The following is a 15,656-nucleotide window of genomic DNA, read 5'->3' on the forward strand; positions in this document are numbered from 1 at the left end:
TTTATACCCCTGATGCCACGCCCCACAAGACATCCCCGGATGCCGGAGATGACGGGGGCCAGCCTTCCCTCCTTTCAGGAGGGCAACAGCGGCCCCAAGATGGCAATATGAGGGGCAGCAGGGGAACAGAGTGCCTCAGGGATAGGATATGTTTTCCAGCTACAAGAGCTATCAGATGTTCTCACTCAAGAAATTTCTGTGTATGGCATCTCCTCTGTCTTCTAATCATTGCTATGTATTAGCTCAGAGGACTTCCTTGATTCTACATGGGATATTTGTGTGCTCGCAATTCTATTATCTATTGTGCTGTGAGGTGGCCAGTACTGGCTTTGGGCACGTGGTACCCCAGGTGGATTCCCTGCCCACTGGCCCCTGCTGCCACTGCCCTCCTCTCTTCACTGCACTGCAATGCGGGGAGGAGCATAATTCCACATTGTGCTACGCTGGGGAAGGGAAGGGAGGGGCAGGCAGTGGCAGTGGGGGGGTGGGGAGAAAATTTGCCTTGGGCACTGGGAGGGAGGGGAGCCCAAATGCCTAATGCCTAATTAGGCAAGCTGACCCTGGAAGGTGCACTTATTTGCCTGTTGGAACAAACACTTTGTTTGCACTCTCTGAAGGAATAGGGATTAAAGGAAGCAACCATGAAAGGAACAAGGCTAGCATTTGGCTCACTCTTTCTGGAAGTAGACACATGCAGACAGGAAATGTTAGAGGAAGATATTAGACTATATTAGACTATGCTGTGTCTCCTCCCCCAAAGGCATTGACTGCAGAAGATGAAGCGAAATGCATCTCATATTAAACCTGCCTTACCCCAGTATCTGTTGGTGCATTTTTTCCTTGTCTGGTACTGATTCTGGAAATTGATTGATCTGAGAGAGTCAACCAGATAGTGAAGAAAGGTGATGGAGCAGGGATTAGTCCCTCTTACCTATACAGTCTGATTTGTTTAAAGATACGCATGTTGTAGGATAACAGGAAAGGAAACAAACCATATACCAGTGAGATAATGTCTTTGTATGCTGAAAATGCAAGTGAAATTTTAATGACATAAAATATGGATACTCATCTGCCAAAAATTTGACAAGAAGGATTCCTTGGGTGAGGTATAGAATATCTGAAAATTTCACTCCAGTTGGTTGGGACAAAAAGGTTACAATCAAAAATGTGTTTCCTGCTGAAAAAAATGGAATGAAAAGCTAAAAGTATTATATAAATACTTCTAATTCAGTAAATAAAGTATCTGAACAAAGTTGTTTTCTTTTAAAAAAAGAAAAAAAACCCTTTAGTTTTGCATTGGAACATTTTAAATTCTAGTTGGAACATTTGATTCTTGCATTTGAAAGGTAAGAAGTTTTCAAAATAATAGGAATGATTCTTGATTTGGGGCAATTGTCTATCTGAGTTCTGCTTGTGAATATGGCCAGCTGCTGACCCCAAGCTTCTCCTAAACTGCTGGTTGAAGAGGGCTTTGCTCACTACTAGGTCTGTCTGGCCTCATCTGTGACTCACACAGATCCTGGGCAATCTTGTTATGTACAGAGACGCAGGATCACACTCCAACAGTGTTTCCAACTGTACCCATTGTTTTGACTATTGTTGGTTCCTGTGGCAAAAAATTAAGCATTACATTTTGGGAAAGTGTTACTGAAACTTGGTTTCTGGCTTCTATCACCAGATGGCTCAGCCACTAATCCAAAGTGCTGCCCTGGGGCTGCAACTTGCTCTGCCTCTTTCATGTGGCAAGCAAAAACCGGGTTTTAGAGAATCTTGCTTGCCACGCAAAAGAGAGTGAATTGCAGCCATGGGGCAGCTTGTGCGAAATTGGACTGAAGCCCCATGGAGAAGAGGAGCATGAGACCAGGACAAGGCTAGTGAGAAATCAGTCTTGAACTCCAAAGGGAGTTCTGACCATCACATTTTAAAGGGACCACACTCCTTTTAAACACCTTCCTTCCATTGGAAATAATGAAGGATGGAGGCACCTTCTTTTTGGGCTCATAGAATTGGGCCCCCTGGTCCAATCGTTTTGAAACTTGGGGTCTGTTGAGGAGAGGCCCCAGATGCTATGCTGAAATTTTGGTGCCTCTACCTAAAAAAACAAACCCCCCCCCCCCCCAGTCCCAGATACCTACAGATTGATTATTCACTATACCCCATGGGAATCAGTCTCCATAGGGAATAATAAAGTGCCCAGCAGATATTTTCCCTCCTCCCCACTTTCTGATGACCCTGAAGAGGGGCAAGAGCCTCCAAACTGGGGGATCCCCTGTCCCCAACTGGGAACTGGCAAATCTAAGTCATAACCATAATAATATAATATATCAAATAATTCAAATTCCTGTCAGTCTGTTGTTCACTAGACAGCAAAGTTCATAGGCTCATTACACAGTGATGCACATGACTGTATTTTCTTATGGCATACTGTCAACAGCAGCATGGGAGATAACTTTAAAACAATGAGTAATTCCAGTTTCAAGGCTAACTGATAAAGCACTGCAGTTTGACTGTTTAGATGGGTGTGTCAGGTTTTTTGCCAGTAATATATCTAATATTTTGTTTGAGCTTTTTAAATGTTGAAGAAAGTGTTGTCTTTAAACATTCTTCTTCTTTTTTCTCCTTCTGACCCTCCCACATGCTTCAGTTAGGAAACAGCTTTAGTTCATTTGAGAATATCTGCTTCCATTAGTGGAAGAATCCCCAGTCCTATTCCCTACCTTGTCCTCCTCATCCTTTCTGTTTTCTAAAACCTTAACATGTTGCTGCTTTGAAGGTTTACACAGCCTTCAGTTGCAATCCCTTGTTGCTTTAAATGTGTTGGTCTTAGGGGGTGGAGATGTGGAAATCTCTTTCCTATTCAAGAGGAAACTTCTTTTAGTGAGCTTTAAAACAGGTTCCATAAACATAATGTGGCAGATGAAGGCACAGAACCATACTTTTAAAGTCCATTAAAAATGTCTCAGAGCACTTGAACGGGGAATACTGATTTTGAATTACAGCTACAAGACAAATGACTTCTTCATGAAGGAAAATCTAATGTTAATTAATCTTCATCAGGGATAATATGACGTATGTGTTGCAAATCTTATTTGATTTAAATTGCACAAGGAGAAAACTGACTGACTGTATGTATGGCACTGCCATATTGGTTACAGGACATTTGGGCATGTTGGACAAAGACATTAACTAATACAACAGGTTTTTTAAAACAACAAAATAACTACATTAACAGCAGACTGTGCTAAATATTAACACTACCATCTTAATTTTTGTTTAAAAATGCTATGTAAATAGTATAAAAAACAATGCAAAGTTCTGTATGGGTATATTTTTAAAAATCATATATTTAAGGAAATCCCACCCCCCCACCCCCCAAAAAAAAATCCCCACAGAGGGCACCTAAATCACAATGCGCTTGCATCTCCTCGATCATATATCATTTAATAGTTAGATAGAAAATGTACAGAAAACTGTGGGTCTTCTGAAGACAACAGAGATGGGAGATCATCTATCTGCCATACTTCTGCTTTGTCTGTCTATCTCTTGATAGCAAGTCAATAAAAATGATTAGAGTTGGCACCTCACAGAATCTACACCCTTAAACCATGAAGCTATAATACTGTGGAGGCTTCCCCCCCCCCCCGCCCCGACCTTTTCAAATTACATTCAAGTATCTGGGGAATTTCTCAGCGACTAGAGGTAATAAGGTTCAATCCATTTTGCTAGTTGGCTTCAAATTCAGCTCCTCAGAAGCCTTAACTTATCTATTCTTTTTATCTTGGCCTTGGCATCTATTCATGGCTGTAATCCATGCATCTAATCTTGTGGGGTTTTTTTTCTTCTTCCCTTCTCAGGTTTTGCTGGCTGATCACACTGTGAAAACTACAACTATGAAAGGCCCTCCATTTATTGCGCTCTCTGCAATTGTGCTATTAGCATGGGAGGCTAAACTGGTATGTTGCCTTTTGAGAGATGCTTGCGGAATTTAATTAGTTTTTAGATTTCATCTCCATCCCACATCTCTGTTTTCACCATCCTGTGTGATTTATACTTCAGTTGCTTTCATTCCATAAAACTTTTTTGAACTTAGCTGTGCCATTGCACTTGGCAGAATATTAAGAAGTGGAAGGTAAAAGGAGTCTAAATTTCTTCATGTTAAATTGATTTCACTTTAGTTATTATTGTGGGAGTTGGAATGTGATAGACACAATGGCTCAGCAAGTAACTGAATTACATGAGTGAGAGACAGAAATGGACAGCAGTTCTAGCCTCTTGTCTTTTGCTCTTGGAGATATGGAAACAAAAATAAATGCAGAACACATTTGCCTAATAGGTGTACCAAGGGTTCCTGGCAGTTTTAAAACTACTGAAATCTGCCTTTCATCTTGTAAATACTCTTGCATTTAAACTCCCAAATCCCATGTGTATTAACTGCCTTGAATTTGTATTGTCATTTCCAGTCTAAATACACATTCCCATCCTTCCGGTCACCATATTTGACTGACTGCTTGCATATTTTGGTGCAAAAAGGGATCTGCAGTTAACCTTAGGGCTTCCAATTCATATGTACTCAAAAGCTTTTGGTTATCTCTGGTCTAAAAGAGGCTTGACTAAATTCCACCAGAGCAAGAGCCCTCTCACTGGGAGCCCCAATAATCTGGGAGCCATCAGGTCCTATGGGACTTATCACAGTTCTGCAGGGCCTGCAAGACTGAATTGTTTCAGATGGCATATGATACCTAAATGGGAGAGGGCTTCCACCTCACCTGGATCGATCTCACATTAGTACCAACTGCCTAGGATCTGACCACTTTGGAGAAAGGAAAATACTTTATGATCCTGCCTGAATAGATGAAGTAGCACCATTGTGATTTTACCTGATTGTTTTACTGTTTTAATATTGTTTATTTTATGTTGTTAGCCGACTTGAGTCTTCATAGAATGGGCGGGATATAAATCTAACATAATAAATAAATAATAAATGAATGTGAAATTACAGCCTTCAAATTATCTGAATCTAGCCATATGGAGACTATGTAGCTTCAGATGGAAGAAACTGAGTGGGATCCTAAATAAATTTTCCAGCATCCAAATATTGACACATACTGCCCCACACCTACTGCAGCCCAATGATCTCCATGAAATTCTGATTCTGGGGGACAGGGGATCCAGAGGCATGGAATGTGAAGATTCTGTAGCAGGAAGAGGGAATCACCAGTTTTGTCTGGATCTAACCCTGTTTTAAGAGACCCATGGTGCAGAGTGGTAAAGCTACAGTACTATAATTGAAGCTCTGCTCACGACCTGAGTTTGATCCTGGTGGAAGCTAGGTTCAGGTAGCCGGCTCAAGGTTGACTCAGCCTTCCATCCTTCTAAAGTTGGTAAAATGAGTACCCAGCTTAATGGGGGGACAGTGTAGATGACTGGGGAAGACAATGGCAAACCACCCCGTAAAAAAGTCTGCTGTGAAAACATCGTGATGTGATGTCACTCCAGAGCCCAGAGTCAGAAATGACTGGTGCTTTCACAGAGGACTACCTTTACCTTTTAACCCTGATTTTTTTTGTGTATGAAAATGCATGATTGTCTCTTATACAAAGGAAATGCCACAGGCTTCATTACAAGTGTTAATCATATAAAAATTTAATAGTGAAGAATGTATGCAGGGATAAGCAAACACCTGACAGAGAAATTCACTTGGAAATGATCCACCATTCATAGTATTTTGTGTAAAGCTTGGGAAAATAGTTTTGTTTGTGGTAAATAATGGACCAAGTCTTGCCAGAATTATTTTTCATTTAGAACATTGCTTTCAGTTCATGTTTCTGACCTGGAAGGCATCCCTGAGTTATTTATCACTATATTGGCTCCCAATGTGGACAAATTCATCCAAAGCTAAGCACTTCAAAGTCTGGTTGATTTTAACCAGTGAAGCTGAATGGGACACAAGCAGTACTGAACTTTGGCTAGAATTCTTGGAAGTATTTAGCTTTGGTTGAGTTGCTCCCCATGTTTGGTCACTCACATGAAAAGGAAGACACCAACAACAAAATTGGATTAAATAAAGGCTATATGAATTATTTAATGGCTGAACTGTAATATTAGTGTGGGCACCCTAAGAGGCTACCCTAGTGGCTCTTCATTTGATCTTGTCTGCCCATGAAAACTGTACTAAGAGATGCTGCCAATCATGGCCATTCCCTCATAACAGTCAGCATGCATGTTCAGGTGTTAACCAGCAGCAGTGAAATAATTCCCTCCCCACTACTTGGATCAGACAACCTGATCTGGCTGATTTGGTTAGCTCTCCTTATTCTAAGATATCTGAGAGGGTACCTACTCTGATCAGACCAATTTTATTCTAACCTCTTCTCCACCAAAGAGTATGAATCAGGTGAAAAAAGGACTGGTTTAGGTTAATTGGAGGTGGACTTAAAGAATTCCTGCTCAGCCTAGAAGTGTCCACTGATCCCATACTGTTGTTAGTGGGAAGGTAGAGCAGCTCTTCCATCCAAAAGGCAGAGAAAAAAACAGAAATTTCAGGGAACACTAAAAAAGAAAAGAAAACTTTAATTAAATATTTTCTTATTTTGAATGAATAAAATACTTTAAACACAAGGTTTTACTCATTCAAAATTTGTGGAATGCAGATTTTAATGTTAGGCAATCTTCAGCATTAGATGAAAGGCAGGAGGCCCACCAGAGTCATGGGGGAGTATCTAGTCCTTCCCCTAGTAAATGTGCCATTTGCTGGCTACCACTGCCTCCACCTCCCAGGAGCACATGGTGGTGGTGGGGCTGTGGCAGATCCCTCTCCCATACCTGACTAAAATGATGTGTGGGGTGGTGATTCCTGGTCTTCCTCCCCCATCTGCATACAATGATGCCACACTGGCAGTGGAGGAAGGCACCAGTGCTCCTGTTCTTTCCCCTGTACACCCACCTGCCTGGTGAATCTGGCTTCTCCTCCATGCCCTCTTCCCTTCCTTCAGAGGAGAGGTGGTGGCAAGGCTGGCATTGGCAGTAGGTGGTGATGTCTGAGCCAGCCCCTGAGCTGCATCCAGGAGCACAGGCTCAGCTCACTCCTCCTTCCCTTCTCACTTATAGGAAGCATACATTTTGCAGGCACAGACAACCTTCCTCTCTTCAGGAGAAATATAACCCCCCTCATTTTTATTTTTATTTTATTTTGACATTTTCCTCAAAACCTTGGGGAGGGGGCAGATGTGCAGTGTTTCCAATGTTATAATACTTAACTTGGTATCCCATATGTTGCTAGTTCTATTCATTCAGACCTTTAGTTGTTGCACATGACTGCATCGGGATTGGGACCACTGGATTGATTCAACCTTTCCTTGAATGGAAAAGTTCTCAGAAAGGAGACTGGCCATTAAAAGCAAGTCACATGAAGCAAGTCAAGATGAGCAGTAGTTGCTGGCAGCAATCATCACAGGCATAAATTTATTAAGCCTATTCAAAGAATTGTAGTGTGGATAAGGAGAGAACCATGCACACCACACTGAGTTGCTGGGAGAAAGGGCAGGACAAATATATGAAAAAGAGATATTTCTTTAAACATGAAAACCCTGCCAACTCCACAGATGTGGTGTAATTCTTTAATTAAAAAGTCCAGCCTTTGTGTCCACCTCAACCTTCCAGTGGAAATCTGCTGGCCAGACCAGTCAACCAGATGTTTGTTTTGTTGTCCAGCTGCACAGTCTTATAGCTACTCAAGCTGCACTACAAAAATTAACCAACAGGCAGTTTACTTCTGCTTGTGCGCTATTCCCAGGCTATACTGCTATACTGGGGCTCCACTTTTGAGCTGGGGCTACAGATTTTTGTCCCAAAAGCTGACATAATGGTTCCTCTGGTTTTAACAATACTTCTCTCAGATTTCAGAACCGTGTTGTTTAACTTTTATAAAGTTAATGCCATTATCAAATGAGTCATGTACACATTGCCTCTCCCTCGCCTCTGAGTGATCACAGTTCTGTTCCTAAACGGAGTTAGGGTGATTAATTCTTTTATAAGAAATGATACAAACACATGTTTGTTTGTTTGAATAGGACTACTCACATGTTGTTGAGAATTGCTAAAACTTCTTGCAGTTGCCCCAGTGCTGAGAACCCAGCCAAAGAGGGAGCGGGGTCAGACCACAAGCTGTAATGTTACACAGAAACTACAAGAACTAGGGATCTGGTTATTATCGCAAGAGATATTTCCTGGTGCTATTTTTAGTGATATAGCTGTAAGGTTTTCAGAGGAATATCAGATCATTTCTGAAATTATTATATTTCCTAATGACCCTGATCTCTTATAAAATGGAGGGAAATAATCAAATAACAGTGTTCAAAAGGTAAATGGCCCATATTTTCTCATGCTGTCTTCCTTCATGATAATTCCTTTATTGTACAAAGTGCGCTAGCCTGTTAAAGAAAATGAGCATTGGTTCAGAGGAAATGAACAATCCAATTATATTCCTTATTGAACCGTGGCAGCAGATTTTTGTGCTGTTGTCTCTGCTCCTTAGAGAACCAGGTCTTGCCTCAAATACAGTAAACACTCAGCTGCAGAGAGGATAAACAAGAACTAGGGGATGATATTCAGGAATCTTCTTCGGGCATGTTTTCAATATGAGGTTCAGCTGTGAAATAATAATAAAGTAAAATGAAACTGTTTTCCACTCACCTTTTACATATGAACATATGAAGCTGCCTTATACTGAATCAGACCCTCGGTCCATCAAAGTCAGTATTGTCTTCTCAGACTAGCAGCGGCTCTCCAAGGTCTCAAGCTGAGGATTTTCACGCCTACTTGCCTGGACCCTTTATGGAGATGCCAGGGATTGAACCTGGGACCTTCTGCTTACCAAGCAGATGCTTTACCACTGAGCCACCGTCCCTCCCATTTTTAGCAATCTCCATCACCACCTCGCAAATCTGAGATTAGAAAGGAAAGCTGTAATGACAATGGCTGGGGCTTCCAGTGAACCTGAGCCCAAGCACCTCCCATTTTAGCAATGGATAGAGAGATATACTTAACAAAGAACCTTTAGTCTAGTGTGCTTCAGTGCAAAGACAGTACCTATGGGAAAGCCACATGTCCCTCCCTGCACCTGCCACAGAATGGTAAAAACCTTACTCTTGCCCCCATATGATGTTACAAACTTCATTCCAGCAGATTTAATAGGACTTCTGACAAATACACCAGGCCAAGTATTTAAAAAATCTGCTGGATAGATAACTTCAAAAGGTTTTGCCACTGTTTACCTAAGTCACCTCTTGGCTCCCTGGTATAGACACAAGCAACTTAAAGAGCCCAAAAGGTCATTGGAAAAAGCCTCTTGGTGGTAGCAGGCTTTAGAATCTCACTCCAATGTCAGCCCTCTTCGCTGCATTTATGTATCTTCCTACCGGAATCTGCTTTGAAAAATGCAGGCAGCATCCCAAGCATAATAAATAACTCACAATGCTGTGGACAATAATTCAGAGTAATGGTGTAATTTTGATGCAGAAAAGATTTCAGGACCATGCCACGTTATTAAGAGTATTTGTGTTCAATACATTTTATATTGCAAGAATTACATTTAAATAATAATAATTGTTCAAGTAAGCATTGCCTGAATCCATTGTCAGTGGTGATTGTGTGTCAGACAAGGAGTGGGGGATCTGTAAGGTTCTGTCAGTTATTGACCCAACTCACCAATTCTCATATTAAAAGAGTAAAAGGTTTATTGGATTCAGATGTAGAGCATTTTCCTTGTGCTGTGAGCAGCCAAAACCAGAAATTATGAAAGCAAAAACAAAGTGTACAGTTATAGTCAAAAAGATGTGCAAATAATATCCTGCCAACTCAGGGCTAGTTCCCACAGGTGGCACCAAATAAAGCTACTTGGAGTATCAAGGTCAATGGCCAAGTCCTCCTTTTGTGTTACCAAGCAATGTGATAAGTACCAGTTCAGTCTAAACTACAATGGATTTGTTGTGTCCTAGGTTCAAATGGAGAACTGTTACTTTTGGAGGGAACTGTTACTTTTGGAGGGAAGCTGAACAAGCCAAGCTTGTACTCCACACCAGGGTTCCAGAGAAGGCCTAAGCGTGCCCAATCAGGGGAAGGATTGAAACATAAGTAGCCAATCAACATCTAGGCTCATACTGTACCCTGATAGGCCCTTAGGCCTCTGTAAATAGCCAATCCATGTACATAGTTAAGGTCCAATCAGAAGGGGGCAAGAATTGTATAAAGGAGCGGGAGGTTTGAATAGAGCTCAGTCTGTGTTGGTGTTCCTGAAGTAAAGCTTGCTGAAATCACTCTCCGACTCTGGTCTCTTACTGCGCCGACCCCAGTACTTTACAGGATTGCACACATATCTTCCTTCCTATTCCGCCTGCACATTTCTTAGTGGTTACAGAGTTATGTCTCTTATGAGCACCCAAAACTAAAAAGCATAAAGTTCAGAGGTCTGTTAGACAAGCATTGTAATCAGGTTTGTCATGAACCAGGGGTCATGTCAGAATACGCATAGACTAACACATTGCAGAAACAACATCTCTGGCTCATCCTGACAGGAACTAGGTTGTCATCCTCACTCTATTATGAAGCTCACTGGATATCTTTGGGTCAGCCATTATCTCTTACCCAACCTACCTCACAAGGCTCTCATGAGAGGAAAATGAAGGGAAAACCATGCATATGCCACCTGAGGTCTTAGAAGAAAAAATGGGAGGGGAAAACTAAATCAACTCTTCCACAAGAGAGTTTATTTCTTCCACATTGCAAGGGGTTTTTTTGCAAACAAAACCTTTGCATTTGACATTATAAAAAAAGATTACTCATTCATCCCTGCAGTTTCTGACATTTTGTTGGTGTCAATTGTCTCTTTCATAATACAAAACCTGTGGTGGTATCTAAATCTGTGGTCCATTTTTTCTCTCTCCTGTTCTATTGCTTTGGACAAAGCAGCATTTATTAGAACAAAATTGTATTTCTGTTGGTGTATCACTGATTTTTTTCTCTGTGGATTTTAAAAGAAAACCCTTGTTTTACTGCAATGTTAGATTTATATTAGATTTGTGCACTAGGGAACACATTGGATCTCTGCAAAATTTATCATTTATGAATAAGCAATGATTTTAGTGCTATTTGTAACTATCAACACACCCCATCAAAGTCTGTCTTAATTTTAATGAATTAATTAACTTTCAAAATAAATATCACAGCATCTCCATCTTCACAATTCTGAGGATCTTTAATGGGTATTTAACCTTTTGACTAAATGCTGGAAATTAGTTTGTATGAAAATCTTTTTAAATACATGGCAGAAGAAATGAGGATGGATTGCTTATTTAGTATCATTTCTCTAGGGTATTAATTAGAGTAAAATCCACAGTAGCTTAATTAATTAATAATTTCTTAAATGACTGTGGATTTCAGTCTGATTTTAATGGAAGATGCCCTGGATCATGCTAATCTGTGTTTTTTCCCAAATATTTAAGATGCTATTCAAACAAAACTAATCTTCATTTTAGTCAAAAGAATCCTTCAATCAAATGTTCTCAAAACCATGATGTTTATAAAAGTCAATTAACTGATTAAAATTAACTGACTTGAATTGCTTGATAATCCTAGAAAGTCAACTAATTTATGAAAGGACTCACCTAATTTTGAAGATACTCTGTATTTCCTAATAATATACAAAACTGAAAATAATTGCAGTTTTAACATAACCAGAGTTACCCACCTCAACAATCATTAAAGTTGATGGTCTTAGAAGATGAAATTCTATTTAGGTAGTAGAATAATTGGTATATGCTAGTTCATTTGATGATTGCCTTATCTGTAATTACTGGAAATTTATTATGACAAGAGAAGGAGGCCACTACAGTTCTAGTTGTATTCATTTGTGTTTGCAATTGCTTAGTATCTTTTGTTTTCTTCTTTGGTAATATACTTGATGTAAAACTATGTAGAGGTAAATGAAAGCAATTACCACTAATATATTTTGAAGATTATATATATTCATTTTAAAGAATAACAATAATAGATGTGAAAGGATTACCAATGATGTCACCAGCATATCTGCATCTTTACCAGAACTGTTAAAACCCCAAGCAGGCAATCTATATAAATATTCAGAAGGCTATTTGTTGTTAAGCCTACACCTCTAAAGTCTGTTTATCATTAGTCAATGTAACATTCATAATCAGACTTCTGTTTAGCTAAAATGGGGGAAATGTAGTTTTACTGAACAAAAAAGCCCTAGAGATCCATCCTATGTAGCATAACTTAATAATAATTTTTTTTTAAAACCCCGTGGTTTATCTCTCTCTCTCTCTTTCCCACACACACACATGTGTGTGTGTCATAGTATATGTCATTCAATAAAGTCTTGGAAAATAATTAAGTTCAGTTGAAGAGAATTACTGCCTAGCAGATTCTATTTATCTGTAGTTTAAAAAGCAGCTGCGTTTTAGTAAAAAAACCAAACAAACACAATGAATGTGGCAGTCCTACTTAAAGGTAGAAGAAAAAGGACACCCCATGTTTTGTAATAAGGGGATTTTCAATTTAAAAGTGAGAGAGGGCCTGTTGTGTGAAGTGTGGTTATTACATTCTCTGTTTTCTATCTCACTCACCAGGAGGCTAATAATGAAGGAGTCAGTGAAGGAGGCCAGTGTCATGAGGGTTATCTCATGGCCCCAGATGCTGGATAAGTTGAAGAAGGCAGAATCTCTTTTGGAAGACATTCAGGTCTGAATGATTATTTGGCGAAGAAAAGACTATTCTTCCCAAGGTAAACAGTCCGTTTCATCTGTCAGCTGTATATATTGATCTAAAATATGTTTATATAGATATCTATAAATTCATTTTATCACTTTCAGGTTCTTCCCCTTCTGTGTGTCAATGAGCTTTCAGCAGTACATTTCTGAGACAAAAGATCCACTCTGGTCCCAGCCACACCTAAAGGAAAGCTTTGAAGGAATTGCCATGTTCACTTTTAATAATGAGAGAAAAATTACCCACATGGAGTCACCAGAAAATGAAAAAGTAGCATGCCTACTGCGAATAATTCCAGCAAGTGCCAAGGGGCTAGTTGAGAAATGGCTTCGTGAGGTGAATATCTTTAGCTGTTACTTGGGGTTTTGTAACTATACAATCATTTTCTCTTTTAGGAGCCATGAATTTAAACATGTTTAAGTATAAGCATATTTTCTAGGCTAAATGGCTGTCAGAACTCTGTCACAATGTTGAAAGGCCAGATATCATCCTTATTACTGTTATTTATGGTAACTAATTCAATTTATGCAAATATGCACAAATAGCCACCAAAAGGCTCCCAGGGTGGGAGACTTAATAAATGTGTGTGTCTGAAAGCATCTATGTGAATGTGTGTATGTGTCTTTGTATGTGTCTTCGCTTCTTTATGGTAATTCTTTATTGTCCATTTTTCAAAAGGAGGTTTAGAGACACACAGAGGCTTGAATTCTTCCTAAAACAAGTTAAATCTGTGTATGTATTTAACTTGTAGACTCTGGCTAAACCTTAGTTTTTTAAAAAATATATATGCTAAGGGACACAAATAACATACATAAAAGCTATTCAAGTCCTTCCACAAATCAATTATTTTTTAATACAAACTAACTTTAAGTCTCTCTTTCTATCTCTCTCTCACTCTCTCTCTCTCTTTCTGGGCTTTTTTAACATTACCGCATTTCAACAAACAAATAATCAAGACAATTCTTCTAGAACCCTAACCCCAAGCCTATATTTTCACTGGTTTTTTTTGTTAAGAGGAGTGTAGGGATGCAACCTTTCTTCTTTAATACTGGAGAACATGTCCCTTCCCTGCTGAATTTCTCCTGTAGTTCTTTGCTTCCTACTTTTCATTTCAGGCTGCCAGCCAACAAGAGAGTGCAGCTGAGACAAACAATTTTTGTACTTCCACAAATAAAGCCTGCTATGCAGTGCAAAGACACTGGAGGAAACTTTCAGCTCAAGGCTGCATTTCTTAAGAACACCCATAGAATGAAAGGATTAATTTGGCCCACAGCCAGTTTTGTTATGTTGAATTCTGGCTAGCTGAGCCCAGCATACAAAAAAAAAGTCTATCCCTCTCCTTCTCTTGCCAAAGTAAAAAAACCCCATGTCTCTGAGTTTCCCACATATCTGAGTTATGTGACACTGCCAACTTAGTGCACATAGTTTTAAAATAAAGTTGCATACAACTATCTGAAAGTCAAAGCTGACTGATAAACAAGGGGCTCAACTGGGCCAAGCTTTAAATACTTTTTATGTCCCACTGATTCCATGGAAAAGTTCAGTATGCACACAAAAACTCTACTGTTAAAAGCAGTGTGATTCAAATTTGCATAACTTCAGCTGGATTGTGCCATCTTAATTTCACCACGTTGCTTTTTTAAGGAAACAGGGAAAAAATATTTAAACACATAAAGACCTTGACCTAGCTCTAGACTAAAGAAAACAAGTCATGCACAACATACAGTAGTCCCCAATGATACTACTAGAGACATATCCAGTTAATTCAGTGGTCCCACATTGACAATATGATGCAGGTGCCTATCCAGATGTTCATCTGCATCTGCTTAGGCTGAGCCCATGGAAACCTCTTTCTGCATACAGCTTTTCCTTGTTGAGTTGGAGAATACATGAAAGAAAGAGTAAGATATAGAGTGATATTGAGTGCATTTAGCTGTATACAATACCCTCTTTTTAAACAGAAATTATTTGCTTGGTATTAATTAGAATAAGACAAAAAGAGTAACTTGAAAACATTCTGTACATCCTGTGCAGCATGTAGAGATTAGTTTATACCAATTGGTTTATGATTAGAAGGATATTTTTTAAACTCCAATTTGATTTTTTTTATTTGTTGTCAGTTTCCTTCCAAAATGAGAGAGAAAAATAGAAATGAGCAGCTGTGTGTGCCTTCATACATCTCATTTAAAATGCAACTAAAATTTACCAAAAACACACTGAATGGTTTGGGATTGGGAGTGCATTAATCTGGACCCAGGTAGTTTCTATTTACACCTCAAAAGTGCAACAAAATTGATCACTATACACAACAGTTTCATATGCAGTCTTTAAAACATTTGCATGTTTTCGCATGATCACTTCTTTGTGCACTTGCTTTCACATGGGTTTTCTGCTATCACTTATGCTAACCACATTGCACTAGATAAGAAGTAAGCTTTGATAGGCGGTCAGCTAATAGTGATCAGTAAATATAATGAAGTAGACTTCCAGAGGTAATTGTTTGCACTGAATTCAAAGTAATCCTAACACCAATGAATACTAAAGGGAATGTCTGTTATCTTAGACTTAAAAATATCGATTTTAGCTTTTTGAGACACTTTGGATTTCTTTTAGTGTATATGCACTAAATGCCCAAGTAAAATTATTTTCCAAATACTTTGAATTTGAGTTAACTCATTTTATTGACTATTCAATTACTGGAGAGATTTGTGTTTCAGCTTGGCCAATTAGTAGGAAGAACAGTAATTTCTCCAGCAAATTACTGCATTTGTTCTACGACCAATAATGTTTTAGCTTGATTTTGGAACTAACAGGCTTAGACCATTTCTTCATGGGAGAATAGGAATATGATGGTAGAATATATGGTGGCGTTATCT

At 39.2% G+C, this 15,656-nt stretch overlaps 1 long non-coding RNA gene across 1 annotated transcript; it reads left to right on the top strand.

Annotated features, from left to right (window-relative positions):
• Positions 1-3,444: 3,444 nt before the first annotated feature.
• Positions 3,445-13,383, top strand: LOC132575885 (uncharacterized). The gene is made up of 3 exons (XR_009555707.1): positions 3,445-3,953; positions 12,642-12,796; positions 12,885-13,383. It is a non-coding gene; the product is annotated as an uncharacterized LOC132575885 (long non-coding RNA).
• Positions 13,384-15,656: the final 2,273 nt, after the last annotated feature.

This window comes from Heteronotia binoei, chromosome 8 (assembly GCF_032191835.1).
Source record: "Heteronotia binoei isolate CCM8104 ecotype False Entrance Well chromosome 8, APGP_CSIRO_Hbin_v1, whole genome shotgun sequence".
NCBI lineage: Eukaryota > Metazoa > Chordata > Lepidosauria > Squamata > Gekkonidae > Heteronotia > Heteronotia binoei.